Source organism: Ornithorhynchus anatinus, chromosome 2 (genome assembly GCF_004115215.2).
Source record: "Ornithorhynchus anatinus isolate Pmale09 chromosome 2, mOrnAna1.pri.v4, whole genome shotgun sequence".
Taxonomy (NCBI): Eukaryota; Metazoa; Chordata; class Mammalia; order Monotremata; family Ornithorhynchidae; genus Ornithorhynchus; species Ornithorhynchus anatinus.
The window spans coordinates 70395674-70411404 of record NC_041729.1 but is presented as its reverse complement, the minus strand read 5'-3'; positions in this window follow the sequence as shown (position 1 = coordinate 70411404).

Sequence of the window (15731 nt, the reverse complement as noted above, 5' to 3'; positions counted from 1 at the left end):
CTGTGGTATCCATTTCTTCTTTCTTTGCTTGTGTATCAGTAAAAGAAGAGATAGCCGAGTGCTAACTACAGGAGTCAGGAAATTTGAGTACATCCTCAAAAACACCCAGTGCTGAACGTGGTGCTGTTCACATCAAGTTAATCAGAAATGGCACTTGTCTCCTAGGATCCCACAAGCGAAGACCAAAAGCTGCCAAAACAGAAAATTGAACCCAGGCAGTCATAAAGAGACATACCCTCACAGGCAGCTGAACAAATATTACACACAGATATAAATTATATGAAGTGTTTCAGTATGTACAAACAATGGGGCAACTGGCTCATATTTTGGGTAGTTTAGAGCAAGCAAAGTAGTGGGAATTGCTTGTCCAGACAAGGAAAGTTTGGGGAAATCCCAAAGGCTTCCTGGAGGGGGAGAGGTTTTTTCAACCCAGCTTGGACAGTAGGTCTTTGGAAGATCCTGAGTGAGTCATTTCAGTTCTCTGAGCTGTGGTTTTCTCAGATCATTAGGTGAGGATCCTTTTCCTGTTTGCACTCCAGGATTCATGGAAAAACAGTGAATGGGATGTAGGAGAGTAAACAGTCTTTGGTCTAGAGTCCTGTTCCCTTTGGAGCCCCATTGAGTTCCACCTACCTGGGATGTATCTCCAAGTCAGGGCCTCACTTTGGGAGATCGGGCTTAGCTTATGAATTCCTAGTCCAGAGACTATGTTAGCTTTGAGTTAAACCACTAAATCACCTTTTCCCCTCCTGCCTCACCTCACCTTGCTGCTCTCCTACTACAACCCAGCCTCCACACTTTGCTCCTCTGGAGCCAACTTCTGTGTCTCAATCTTAGCTATCTCATCTGTGACCTCTTGCCCTTATTTGCTCCCTTTATTCACCCCTTCCTCAGCTCCTCCGCACTGATGCACATAGCCATAATTTATTTATTTATATTAATTTCTGTCTCCCCCCTGCAGACTCTAAGCTTGTTGTGGGATGGGAACATGTCTACCAACTCTGTTATACTGTACTCTCCTAAGCTCTTAGTACAGTGCTCTGCACCCAGTATACGATCAATAAATATGATTGATTGATTAATTGATTGGCTGCCTTAGGTAGCTGAGACTGCTGTGTGACCTGATCTTGTGTTGGTTGACCCTGGCTGGTACAGTCCCAAAAACCTTAAGGTCCGGGTTGCCTCCCTCAAACTGCTCTGGATTAGAGAGACACCCCCTTCAACTTCTACTCTCAGGGGGACAGGCTATAGGGTGAATGCACAAGTCCCTTCACCTCACCATATTTTCTTTCTTGATAAATTACCCAAAGGGTGTAGACTGGTTTTGAAATACAATACGCTATTAGGTGATGACTAAGATCTAATATTATAATAATGTTGGTATTTGTTAAGTGCTTACTATGTGCCATGCATTGTTCTAAGCGCTGGGGTAAATACAAGGCAATCAGGTTGTCCCAAGTAGGGCTCACAGACTTCAATCCCATTTTACACATGAGGTAACTGAGGCACAGAGTGCCCATGGTCACACAGCTAACAAGTGGTGGAGTCGAGATTAGAACCCATGACCTCTGACTCCCAAGTCGGGGCTGTTTCCACTGAGCCACGCTGCTTCATTCATTCAACAGAATTTATTGAGCGCTTACTATGTGCAGAGCACTGTATTAAGTGCTTGGAATGTACAATTCAGCCCCAGATAGAGACAATCCCTGCCCAATGATGAGCTCACAGTCTAATTGGGGGAGACAGATGGCAGAGCAAAACATAATGAAAAAAAAACCAAGACAACATTATCATGATAAATAGAATCAAGGGGCTGTACAGCTCATCAACAAAATAAATAGGGTAATAAATAATATATACAAATGAGCACAGTGCTGAGGGGAGGGGAAGGGGGAAGGGAGAGGAGCAGAGGGTGGAGGGGGAGCAGAGAGAAAAGGGGGGAGCTCAGTCTGGGAAGGCCTCTTGGAGGAGGTGAGCTCTCAGTAGGGCTTTGAAGAGGGGAAGAGAGTTAGTTTGGCGGATGTGAGGAGGGAGGGCATTCCAGTACAGCGGTAGGACGTGGGCCAGGGGTGGACGGTGGGATAGGCATCAACGGGGGACAGTGAGGAGGTGAGCGGCAGAGGAGCAGAGTGTACGGGGTGGGCAGTAGAAAGAGAGAAGGGAGGTGAGGTAGGAGGGGGCAAGGAGATGGAGATCTTTGACCTTCAGACAGTACAGGAAGTCAGAGGAAGTACTAAATTTGACCAGAAAAATAGGGAGGCATCATTAACCACAACCAATGTAGAAGCACATTATTGTAGAAAATGTGATCATGAAATAAAAGCATTCCACAAGCTACATAGGTTTCTCTCCCATCCAAATAAATTCAGTTTGAAAAGTCTTGGTTGATGTTACTCATCCTGCTTTGATCTTTGAAGCCTAGCTTGGTCTGGAAAGTGAAAACTGTGAATCTACAGTGACAATCTCCAAAGAAAACAGAAACATTGGAAATAGTTGTCAGGCTGTAATCTGATGCCCTGTAACACTGAAGGAAATAATATGATATAATGGCTCAATGTGATTCCTTTGAATGCTTGCCTAGATGTTCCCATGTCTGCTGTGTGAAAGGCAACAAATGAAGTTGGGAATAGTGATGAGGCATTTTGTTTCATCTGGAAAAATTATTTTTTCCCTTTGCCTGGATTAAAATTTGTATTATTTGGATTTCAAAACTACCCTTTCCTTTACCTTACTTGGGGTGAAGGTACTACAGAGCAGAAAAAAAGGTCAAATTGGCAGTTTCACATAGTCTGGTCTGAAAGTGTTCCTTGCGGAAGGAACTAAAAAGTATTTTCACCTCTAAAACTTCCCAACCCCTTTTTCTTAAAGAGCCGAGCTTTAAAAGATAACTCCTTTTGTATAACATTATAAATAAATTGTTGTCTTTGTTGGGTAACCTCTGGACATTTTATTCTTCATCACAGCCTACTATCATTCTTCAAAAATTTAGGCAATGCAAAAGTTATGGACATTTCAAGCCTTTGCAGTTTGGGCTGACCATCAGTTAGTAATTAGCAACTCCAAAGAGCTAAACTGGCATGGTGTCACACAAAGCTAATTGTGCCAAATGGACATTATGCTCTGCAAGAATGAATCTATCAATCAGTCAGTGGTATTTATTGAGTGTCTAGTGAGGGCAAAGTTTTGTACTATGCACTTGGGAAAACAAGGCCCAAGTTCTCTATCTTCCAGAAATTTACATTCTGAAGAAGAAAAAAACACAAAAATTATTTACTGCAGCAGAAACAACTCCAACATTATAACAGGCAATAGTAAAAATATATGAGGATGAAATAACTGAATAAATATTTAAATATACACATGTATAAGTAGCAATCAATCATATTTATTGAGTACTTACTGTGTGCAGAGAACTTTACTAAGTGTTTGGCAGCATATAACGTAACAGAGTTGGCAGACAAGTTCCCTGACTACAGTGAGCTTACATATATTTGTATAAAGTGCTGAGGACAGTGATAATATGTAACTATATCTAGTTTATGGTTGAGATATGCAAATATATATGTGTCTATTGTGTTGATTCCACACAAACATTTTTATCATTCATTCATTCAAATAGTATTTATTGAGCACTTATTATGTGCAGAGCACTGTACTAAGCGCTTGGAATGTACAAATTGGTAACCGATAGAGACAGCGCCCTGATGCTGGGTGAAATTTTCCACTCTCTTGTTCCACATGATGTCATTAATTACACTGCATGTTCACAGGGCATTGAGAAGCATTCCTGGGCTTAGTGGAATGAGCAGTGGCTTGGAAGTCAGAGGTCATGGGTTCTAATCCCGGCTCTGCCACTTGTCTGCTGTATGATCTTGGGCAAGCCACTTAACTTCTCTGGGCTCAGGTACCTCATCTGTAAAATGGGGATTAAGACTCTGAGCCCTACAGACAACCTGATTACCTTATATTTATTCAGCGCTTAGAAGAGTGCTTGGCACATAGTAAGCACTTAACATATACCATAATTATCATTATTATTTTATGATGTTAACATTTCAGGTTATACCTGTACAGAACATAACATGATAATGTCATATGGAAGTCTGTTTAAAGCCCCAAACCTACAGCATTTCTCCAGGGGGACCCCAACCCCCTCCTCTTGTCTCAGAACTATTGCATTCTCCTCCCAGAAGGCTGTTCCTCTAGATGTCACTTTAAAAGTTTTACCCTCCAATGACCCCAGACCCTTCACCCACTCTATCATGCCACCACTCCCTGAGGAGAACAGGCTATAGGGTAGAGGAACAGCACTTCACTACTTCACTCGCATACCAACATTGAGGAAATGCTCCTTATGATGTAGCTTCCCTGTGAGGACAATGGATCACTTTTGGATACCCAAAAGTCGGCTTTGTGGTGAGCTGAAATCAGGCATATACAAGCTAAGAAGACAGAACAAACACTGAAAGATGGAGTGAAAAACCATCTCAACCAAAAGACAGCCTGCCTAGTAGAAAAAGCCTGAAGCTAGGAGACAGGTAGGCCGGGTTTTATTCCCAGCAATGCTACTGACCTGCTGGGTGACCTTGGGCAAGACATTTAACCTCTCTGAGTCTCAGTTGACGCATCAATAAAATGGGAATAAGATACATGCTCTTCCCATCCCTTAGATTTTGTGTGTTGTATGGGACAGGGACTGTCCAAACTGTGTCACCTTAGTACATTGCTATGGTACTTAGGAAGCCTTTCATAAGTACTACAATTATTATGGTGAATGCTATGTAGCAACAGATTGTTGAGAGACAGCCATCACAGATAGACCAGCCTGGATTGAAATTATTAGGAACAGTTCATTCTCCTCCAGTGGAGGATTTAGGAAGCTGAGGACACCAAGAAGCAGGTTCAAAACCAGTCATAGGTATTGAAAGACACATTATCTGCTGGACAGAGAACATACCTGCTAATTCTGTTGTATTGTACTCTCCCAAGCACTTAATACAGTGCTCTGCACATAGTCAGTGCTCAGTAAATAAAACTGGTTGATGCAGACACCACAGGATGGATTATTGGCTCCCAGAGCATTTTCAGTCACATCTTTACACCATCATCATCATTTGTATTTATTAAGCACTTACTGTATGCACTGCTCTTGGGAGACTATAGTGCAACAGAGTTGGTAGTCATGTTCCCTGCCAACAATGAACTTGTAGTCTAGAGAGACTGACAGACATTGATATACATGAATATTTACACATGGATAGGATTTCACCTTCAACTGCGATTCTGTGAAAACAAGAAATAGCATGGACTCGCTCTCTTTCTCTCTCCAAAAATATATACAGACCCACACACTCACAAAGTTTAGCCATTGTAAATGTGCTAATGAATGAGTGCATGAAATCACTCTACCTATGTTTGGTTTTCTTTTGTAGCCCCATTAGATGCCACAGCTGTCTCTGGGAATGCAGATTTGCATATGTTGTGCCTACCAACTTGAGAAGAGGCATGGCCTAATGGATAGAACACAGGCCTGGGAGCCAGAAGGACCTAGGTTCTAATCCAGGTTCTTCCACTTAATAATAATAATGTTGGTATTTGTTAAGCGCTTACTATGTGCTGAGCACTGTTCTAAGTGCTGGGGTAGACACAGGAGAATCAGGATGTCCCACGTGGGGCTCACAGTCTTAATCCCCATTTTACAGATGAGGTAACTGAGGCACAGAGAAGTGAAGTGACTTGCCCACAGTCACACAGCTGACAAGTAGCAGAGCTGGGATTCGAACTCATGACCCGACTCCAAAGCCCGTGCTCTTTCCACTGAGCCACGCTGCTCCTCATTTGCTTTTCCACTTGCCTTTCCACTTGCCTACTGTGTGACCTTGGACAAGTCATTTCACTTCTCTGAGCTTAAATTACCTCATCTGGAAAACGGGGAGTAAGACTGAGTCCCAAGTAGGACCTACTTAAAACTTAAAACTCACCTCCTCGAAGAGGCCTTCCCAGACTGAGCTCCTCTTCTCCCTCTACTCCCTCTACCACCCCCCCTTCACCTCTCCGCAGCTAAACCCTCTTTTCCCCCTTTCCCTCTGCTCCTCCCCCTCTCCCTTCCCATCCCCTCAGCACTGTACTCGTCCGCTCAACTGTATATATTTCCATTACCCTATTTATTTTGTTAATGAATTGTACATTGACTTGATTCTATTTAGTTGCCATCGTTTTTACGAGATGTTCTTCCCCTTGACTCTATTTATTGCCATTGTTCTTGTCTGTCCGTCTCCCCCGATTAGACTGTAAGCCCGTCAAACGGCAGGGACTGTCTCTATCTGTTGCCGACTTGTTCATTCCAAGAGCTTAGTACAGTGCTCTGCACATAGTAAGCGCTCAATACTATTGAATGAATGAATGAATGACATGAAATGTGTCCAACCTAATTATCTTGTATCTATCCCAGTGCTTAGTACACTGTTTGGAACACAGTAAGAGTTTAACACCATAAAAAAAAACCCCAAAACTTGTATCCTCCCAAGAAGCACTTACAACAGTGAACACAGTTAAGCACTCAATAAATATGGCTGATTGATTGATTGCTATCATCCTTGTTAACATCGACAAAGGTGATAGAGCTCTCAGCAGTAAACTACACTTTTAGATAATGGCACTTACCGCCCTCTCACAATAAATCCTTGTACAATCCAGATGACATTTCTAGGTTTCTGGGAACTCAGTTCTGACACCCACAATAGAAAAGATGAGTCTGGGTAATTAGTGCCCAATCAATGGGTTGGACAGTTGAAATGAGGAGACATCACTGTCTAATCTTTCCCATCATCACCCTGCGCTCCCCACCCCCAGCCTACATAACCTGCCTCGTCCCTGAAAACTGGTTCGGAAAGCATGAAAATGAGCTGGGCCCTTTCTTTGCTGAAAAGATGTTGTTTATTGTCTGATGCATACACTGCACACTCAATCTTCAGTTTGCTTTTGTTTGCTGGTCAATAGTTTTTTATTTCACCTTTGTTTCCAGAGCAAAGTCTTCCCAGAACTACAACAAACACTGAACGGTTTTTAAAATGAATATTCCTAAATGTTCTCCAAGACTTAGCATTAGCAGTTTGGAAGTGTTGATCCGGTTTGACGTTACTGAGGAAATAGACATTTCTCTTGGCTGAAATAGGCTTTATTTTTCTTATTTTTAATTTTTCCAGTGGGCATCACATTTGGCCATGCCCCCTTCCCATATAAAAAGAATTGCATCCCAGCAACAGAGACCGTTTTAGTGACTTGCTCTTTCTGGCATTTTTCTTTCCCCAGGAAAGAATGCTTTTAGTGGATTTAAGCTAAAACAAATAAAACAGTTCTTTTTTTTTTCTTATGACTGCAAAAGTAAGTCAAATATATCCTTTGCTCCCTGGAATTTTCTTGGGTGCTAGGTATTTTTTTTAATGTGCTAGGAGTGCCAGACAAAAAAGTCAGTGTGTGTGTTCTGCCCAGATTCCATTAAGTAGGTACAGAATGTGAATGTAGTGTAATGAAAAGAAGCACTATAAGACAGTATGTCTTTCCACCAGTTGGAGTAAGTGATCAGTCACTGAAAGTGCTCAGGAAGCATGAAAAAGGGAATAGTACAGCCTGCTGAATTGGCATTTCCAGTTAGCTAGGGATCTAACGAACCCTCGCATACTTACCACACTTGAGATGAAGACCCAAATCCGAGGGCCAGGCCCTACTCTCTACATTTAGAGAGTGTATTATTGACAGCTCCAAGTAAGTTCTCAGGGTTCCCCTGTTCCCATATTTTCTCCTACTTCCACAAAATAAAGCAACCAGTCATATTTACTGAGCGCTCCCTGAGTGTGCTTGGGAAAATACACTACAACAGAGTTGGTAGACCCGTTGTCTGCCCACAACGAGCTTTCAGTTTAGATGGGGAGACAGTAGTATAAATAAATAATGGATACATACATAAGTGCTCTGGGGCTGAGGGAGGGGTGAATAAAGAGTGCAATCCAAGTGCAAGCGCTATGCAGAAGGAAGTGGAAGAAGAGGAAATGAGGGCTCGGTTAGTGAAGGCCTCTTGGAGGAGATGTGCCTTCAATAAGGCTTTTAAGGAGGGGAGAGCGACTATATGTTGGATAAACAAAACACAGCAATATTGCCTAATAGAGCATGGACTTGGGAGTCAGAAAGACCTGGGTTCTAATTCTGACTCTGCCACTTCTCTGCTATGTGATCCTGGGCATGTCACTTCACTTCTCTATGCCTCAGTTACCTCATCTGTAAAATAGGGATTAAAGCAGTAAACCCCATGTCGGAAATGGACTGTGTCCAACCTGATTATCTTGTATCTACTCCAGCACTTAGAACAGTGTCTGACACATAATAGGCCCTTAACAAATAGTATAAAAAAACCAATTCCTGATTTTGAAGAGCTTGAATTGCTGGAATTATCACTCAGGCGTGTGTGTGTGTGTGTGTGTGCGCGTGTGTATGGGTATGTGTGTGTGCGCATACATCTCTGTGTGTGCACGCGTGCATGGGGCATACACCTGGCATTGGGAAGGACTTGTATAGGCACAGTGTGGTGCAGTGAATGGGAGCTGTTTTATTACTGTCACTTTTCCTGTAACAAGAATTGGAAAATGGCTTGGATACTTACTGAAAATTGCAGGACAAACCTATTGTCTTGGCAAAATCAAAAGTGATGCATACTGCCACCTCACATGGCGAGGGTGCTTTCTTTAGCTGGGTTTTTTAGATTTAGTTTGGCTCAGAAAACTGAAGCAACTCTGTTTTCTGTGAACACTTCAGAAACTATGTTACTGCAGCCTTCAATCAATCAGTTGAAAAATGGCATCTATTGAGCATTTACTGAATGCAGAATACTGTACTATAAACATTCATGAGGTACAGTAAGAGTTGCTAGATCTGATCCCTGCTCATAAGGAGTTTACAATCTAGCTGGGAAGACACATGTTAAATTAAATTACAGGTAGAGGGAAGCAACCAATTATAAGGATATGTTAGTGCTGTGGATGGGGCGAGTACCTAAATGCTTAGAGGGTAGGATTAAGTGCACAGATGACAGGATAGGGAGGAGACAGTGTGCAGAGATGAGAAATTAGTCAGGGAAGGTTTTCTGGAATAGGAGAGATTTTATTAGGGATTTGAAAGTGGTGGTCCATCTGATGTGAAGAACAAAGGAGTTGAGGAGCAAAGGAGTTGAGTCAGGAGGAAGGTATTGAAGAAGAGATCGAAAGCAAGAGATAAGAACAGATCATAGTGAGTAAGTTGGTATTAATATAGCGAAAAATGCAGGGTGGGTTGTAGTTAGAGGGGAGTAAGTAAACTTGTTGTGGACAGAGAATGTGTTCACTGATTCTGTTGTATTTACTCTCCCAAGTGCTTAGTACAGTTCACGGCACAGAGTGACCACTCAGTAATTACCAGTGTTCACTGATTCTGTTGTATTTACTCTCCCAATCACTTAGTACAGTTCTCGGCACAGAGTGAGCACTCAGTAAATACCAGTGATTGATTGACTGAGAAGAAGAGGGGAAGAGAGACCCGAATGAGTGCCCTATAATTGATGGTGAGGAGTTTCTGCTTGGTGCAGAGTGGGATGAGCAATTATTGGAAGGTTTTTAAGGAGTGGGGAGACTTGTACAGAATGGCATGATGCTATCACTTGATGCATGAAATTGATGCTATCATTCCATGGGTGGTGCCTGACTACACAGAAGGAAGCTTTTAAAATGGTAGTGCATGTCAGCCTATTTTTAAAATGGCATTTATTAAGCACTTACTATGGGCCAGGCACTGGGGTAGATACACGTTAATCAGGTTGGACACAGCCCATGTCAAAATGGGGTGCAAGGTTTTAATCCCCTTTGTACAAATGAGGCAACTGCAGCACAGAGAAGTTAAGTGACTTGCCCAAGGTCATACAGCAGAGAAGTGGTAGAGGCGGCATTAGAACCCATGTCCTTCTGACTCTCAGATCTGTGCTCTATCCACTACGCCATACTGTTTCATTATCTGATTTTTCTGTGATACTTGGTCAAGAGGGTCTAGACTGAATTGGGGAGGGAAACACTTCTGCTCAAGACTGTGAGGAGAATATCCAGGATATATGACTTAACTGCTATATTTAATTTAGAGTGGCTGGAAGTTATTTATTTAACGAAGTCTACTTTGCCTGGAATTATGATTTATTAATAAAATGCCATAATTTTAAGGAATATATCCACTCAAATTAAATATTTTATTTCTCCCAAATCAGTCATGAGTCTTAACAATCAAGATCATGTTACAATTTCCGTTGCAAAAACTTGTTTAAGCAGGTTTTATTTTTTTATCAGTCATAATTATTATTGAGCATTTAGTACAGTGTCCTGCACAAGGTCAACACTTAATAAACACTATTGATTGATTGATTCAATCCTCTGACATTCTAGGATGTAGAAGGGTTGTACACTCAAGCAAAACAGCATTTGATTCTAAGTTTACCCACAGCTCCATTTACCTGAATTTACACATCCTTCAAATCACAGGAAAAATAGCATGGCCTAGCGGAAAGAGCCGGGGCCTGAGAGTCAAATCTGTGTTCTAATCCTGGCTCCACCACTTGACTGCTGTGTGTCACCTTAGGCAAGTCACTTCACTTCTCTGTGCCTCAATTACCTCATCTGTAAAATAGAGATGAAGACTGTGAGCCCCATGTGGGACCTGGATGGTGTCCATCCCTATTACCTTGTACCTACCTAAGCTTAGTACAGTGCCTGGCACATAGTAGGCACTTAACTAATATCACTATTATTATTATTATTTTAACTCAGCTTATTATTTGTATTCTCTTTCTGTGACACCTGTCAGTACTTGACCTAAACTGCCATTGAGCTGGAGGTAATAAGATTTGAAAATGGGAGGAGGCTTTGTAACAAAAGCATACACACTGAATATTAAAATGACCAGAATTGACAAGAAAAACATCTTGGTGATGACACTAATGATATGTTTTGTCTTTCTCACTAAAATGTTGTCCCCCTCTTTTTAATTTTACTCAACTTATTATGAAAAATGAGGAAAATCTATGTTTTGTATTTCCTTGTGATATGTGAAGTTGTTGCCAATAAAGGGGATATTAAAATAAAAGAGAAATAGGTATGGGGAATGCTCAAGTGAAAGTTATAATATTAGAATAAGTTGTTCTTTTTCTTCAGTTTTCTAAATTTCAATACAGTTTCATTCACTAAGAGGACTTCCCTTACCCCTTTAAAGAGTGTATTCGTGTTTAGAACACGAAGTTTTCCAAGAGTTACTACAAAGAACTGATTATTCGCTACACTAAATTTTATTATTCATTCTATATTTCCGGTCTTGGCAAGAACTCTAAATTCTAAGAAAAGCTTAAGGAAACTTGAGAACTAGCACCCCAGTATCAGGCTCTCAGATTTTACCTAATCTTCTCTTGCTTCCAAAATTCAGAGCTTCTCCTGGAAGAAAGAACTAACCAAATTTTTTTACTAAGGAATTGATTGCAGTGATTCCCCCCATTAGGCTGTAAACTCCTTGAGGGTCAGAAACATATCTCTTAGTCATATGTTCTCACCGAAGTACTTAGTACAGTGTTCTACCAGACTGTAAAGTCTATTTGGGCAGGGATCATGACTATTAACTCTATTGTACTATACTCTCCCAAGCACGAGGAACAGTTCTTGACATAGGGTATGTGTTAAATAAATACCACTGATTGATTGATTCAATAAATACAGTCGTTACTGCTATTACTACTACTACTACTACAGCTCTGGACAAAGAACAGTGGATATTTTGATGAATTTTACTACCATGAACATGCTAGCTACAGTCCAAATGGGCACTATATTTTTGCATCAATTAGTCAATCAATCAGTGGTATTCACTGCTTGCTTACTATGTACAGAGCATTGTACTAAACCCTTGGGAAAGTACAATTCAATAGAGTTGGTAGACATGTTTCCTGCACACAATAAACTTACAGTCTACAGAACATTATAATAAATTACAGATAAGGTAAATAGTAGAGTATAAGGATTTGTACATAAGTGCTGTGTGGCTGGGGTGAATAGCAAAGTGTGTAAGGGGTACATAGCCAGGAAATAATAATAATTATAATGATGTTGGTATTTGTTAAGCGCTTACTATGTGTCAAGCACTGTTCTAAGTGCTGGGGTAAATGCAAGGTTATCAAGTTATTTTACGTGGAGCTCACAGTCATCTCCATTTTTAAAATGAGGTAACTGAGGCACAGAGAAGTGAAGTGACTTGCCCAAAGTCACACAGCTGACAAGTAGCAGAAGTGGGATTAGAAGCCATGACCTCTGACTCCCAAATCTGTGCTCTTTCCACAAAATCACATAGGTGATGCAGAGGGGAGGGTGGGAAGGGAAAAGAGGGCTTAGTCAGGGAAGACTTCCTGGAGGTAGTGTGCTTTTTAAGGGGTTATAAAGGGAAGGAAAGTGGTGGATGTCGGATATGAAGGGGAAGGGAATTCCAGGCTTGAGGGAAAATGTGGGCATGGAGTTAGAGAAAGGGTAGATGAGATCAAGGTACAGACAGTAATTTGGCATTAGAAGAATGAAGTGTGAGCACTGGTTGTAGAAGGAGATCAGCAATGTAAGTTAGGAAGGAGAGAGATGGTTGAATACTTTAAAGCCGTTGGTCCAGAGTTTCTGTTTGATACAGAGATGGATGAGCAACTATTGGGTAGATATGAACTGAACCATTTTTCAAAAATGATCTGAGCAACAGCATGAAATATGGACTGTAAGGGGGAGAGACAGGAGGCAAGGAGGTCAGTGAAGAGGGGGAATGATACACGTTTGGATCAATGCTGTTGCACTTAGGTTGGAGAGGAAGGATGGTTTTTAGTAATGTTGTGAAGGTGGAACTGACAGGATTTGGTGACAGATTAAATACATGGGTTTTCTGAAATAGGTGAGTTGAGTACCATGCTAAATTTATGGGCCTGTGAGATAGGGAGGTTGGTGGCATTGTCTACAGGATGGGAAAGACAGGGTTTGGGTGGGAAGATAAGGAATTCTGTTTTATACATGTAGTCTGAAGTATGAGGGACATCCAGATAAAGATGTCCTGAAGGATATCTGGAAATGTGAGACTGCAGAGAAGGAGAGAAGTCAGGGTAGGAGAGATAAATTTAGGAATCATCTACATGAAGATGGTAATTGAAGCCATGGGAACAGATAAGTCTAAAAGGGAGTAAGTGTAGATGGAGGAAAAAAAGGGAACCCAGATCTGATTCTTAAGGGACACCTGGCTGTCAGAAGGTGGGAGCCATAAGAGGAGCCTTCAAAAGAGACTGATAAGGAGCAGCCAGAGAGTCAGGAGGAGAACCAGGGGAGAACAGAATCAGTGAAACCAAGCTTGGATAAAGTGTCCAGGAGAAAGGGGTGGTCCATAGTGTTGAAGGCAGTTGAGAAGTCTAGGAGGATTAGGATAGATTAGAGATGGTCAGTTTTGTCAAGAAAGCCATTGGTGCCCTTAAGGCAGTTTCCCTGCAGTGAAGGAAGGATGGGATCAAGGAGAGAACTGGAGGAGAGAAAGTGGAGACAGCAGGGGTAAACAACTCACTCAAGGAGTTTGGAGAGAAATGGTAGGGAGAGGGGAGTATAACTGGAAGGAGCTATGGGATCAGGGAAAGATTTTTTTAGAATAGGAGAATATATAAGAAAGTTTGAAAGCAATGGGGAAGAAGCCATTAGAAAGCAAGTGGTTGAAGTTGGCAGTCAAAGAGGGAAGGAAGGAAGGGGGCAAGGGTTTTGATAAGGTATGAAGAGATGGGGTCAGAGTTGCAGGTGGAGGGGGTAGATTTTGAGATACTGCTGGGAATACTGGGAGAGTCAAAGACAGTGGAGAAGTAGAAAGGAACAAGGGAGATTTTAGGGAGATCATGCCTGGTGTTTTCAGTTTTAACAACAGAGTGTATGTCCAGGTCATTAGGGGCAAGAGTTGGAGGGGATTATGGGACAAGGTGTTTGAGGGGGGAGTTAAAAGTCTGAATCAGCTATAGCAGATAAGGGGCATGGGAGTCAATAAAGATGGGAAACTATTTTTGCCAGGTGGAGAGAGGATAATTAACCAGGTGAGGATGATTTTGAGATGGGTGAGGTTGGCCTAGTGTCTGGATTTCTATCAGCTGTGCTCGACAGCTCAGGCATAAGACCAGAGGAAGCGTACTATGGAAGTGATTCAGAAGTTCAGGTGAGTGACATGAGTGACGAAGAGATGGGGGGTGGCCTAAGAGATTTGAGTTCAATAGGGAGGCTGGCCTTGAGGGTATAGATTTGTGTGTTAAGAGAAGGTAGGTTGGGTAAGGAGACTGAATGGAGCAAGATGACTTTGGAAAGTTGGAGGGGGTTGAAATATTGGATGTCTTTGAGGGGAAACAGGACTGATTTGTAGGGGGTGGTGGGGTGGGAAACAAGGTAGGTTGAAGGTTGTGGTAGGAGAGTAGAATTTCAGAGTGGGTTAGGATAGAGACAGTTCAGAGACTAGAGATGATGAAAAAATGAGTTAGATCCTGTGTCCAAGTTGTTGAGGTGGTTTGGACCAGGAGGTGGGTGGAGTTGAGGAGGGAGAGGAAGGGAAAAGATCATTGGGAATGTTTATGCTTTGCACATAGTAAGCACTCAGTAAATACAATTGAATGAATGAATGTTAAAGTCCTCAAGGATCTGTTTAGGAACTGAGAAAGGGAGAATAATAATAATAATAATTATGGTATTTGTTAAGCACTTACTATGTGCAGAGCACTGTTCTAAGTGCTGGGGTAGATACAGGATAATCAGATTGTCCCATGTGGGGCTCACATTTTTTAATCCCCATTTTTGCAGATGAGGTAACTGAGGCACAGAGAAGTGAAGTGACTTGCCCAAGGTCACATGGCAGACAAGTGACAGAGGTGGGATTAGAACCCACAACCTCTGACTCCCAAGCCCAAGCTCTTTCCACTAAGCCACGCTGCTTCTCTCAAGGAAAGTGAGAAAAGGGTCAAAATGGTTCTGAAAGTTGAATCACTTGGGTGGCATCAGATGACAACAAGTAATTGGGGTGGGTGGTAGAGGTAGATGATGTGGTTTTAGAAGGGAAGAGGGGCTTGGGATCATTCTTAGAAATACAATTTAGAAATGCTTACTTGGAAACACCACCAATTTTGTCTTTTGCATTCTGAACAAGTGGTCAAGATCATAAATGACCGCTCATTAAAATGCTACATTCTGTGATTGTCCACATTGGAACCTGATGCTTAAATGACCACAACTCAGTGTGGCTTAGTACCCTGGACTGGTCAAAAAAACTCACCTACACCAAGTAGTGGTCCAACCAACTGGTCAGTGAGCTGAAACACATCTGCACAGTAGATGCAGTGAGTTCTGAGTTGACTCTCCATCTTTTTTTCTTTCCTGTGGTGCCTGTGACAACATAAGGAAGGAAACAGCTTCAGGAGAGCAGAGAGAGAGAGGAGGAAAACTGCTGGGAGCATGCCAGATAGCAAAAAGAGTAGCTGCACAGGGAATGTTCAAATTAGGAATCTTTAATCCTATTGCATGCAAACTTCTAGTAATTGAAAAAAGACCCAAGGAAGCTCAAATGTGAGTAAAAAGGAAGGTGACCTTATCATGTTTTGAAAAACTAAACGTGAAAGTGATGCTTTTAGGAAGCATCACATCCAA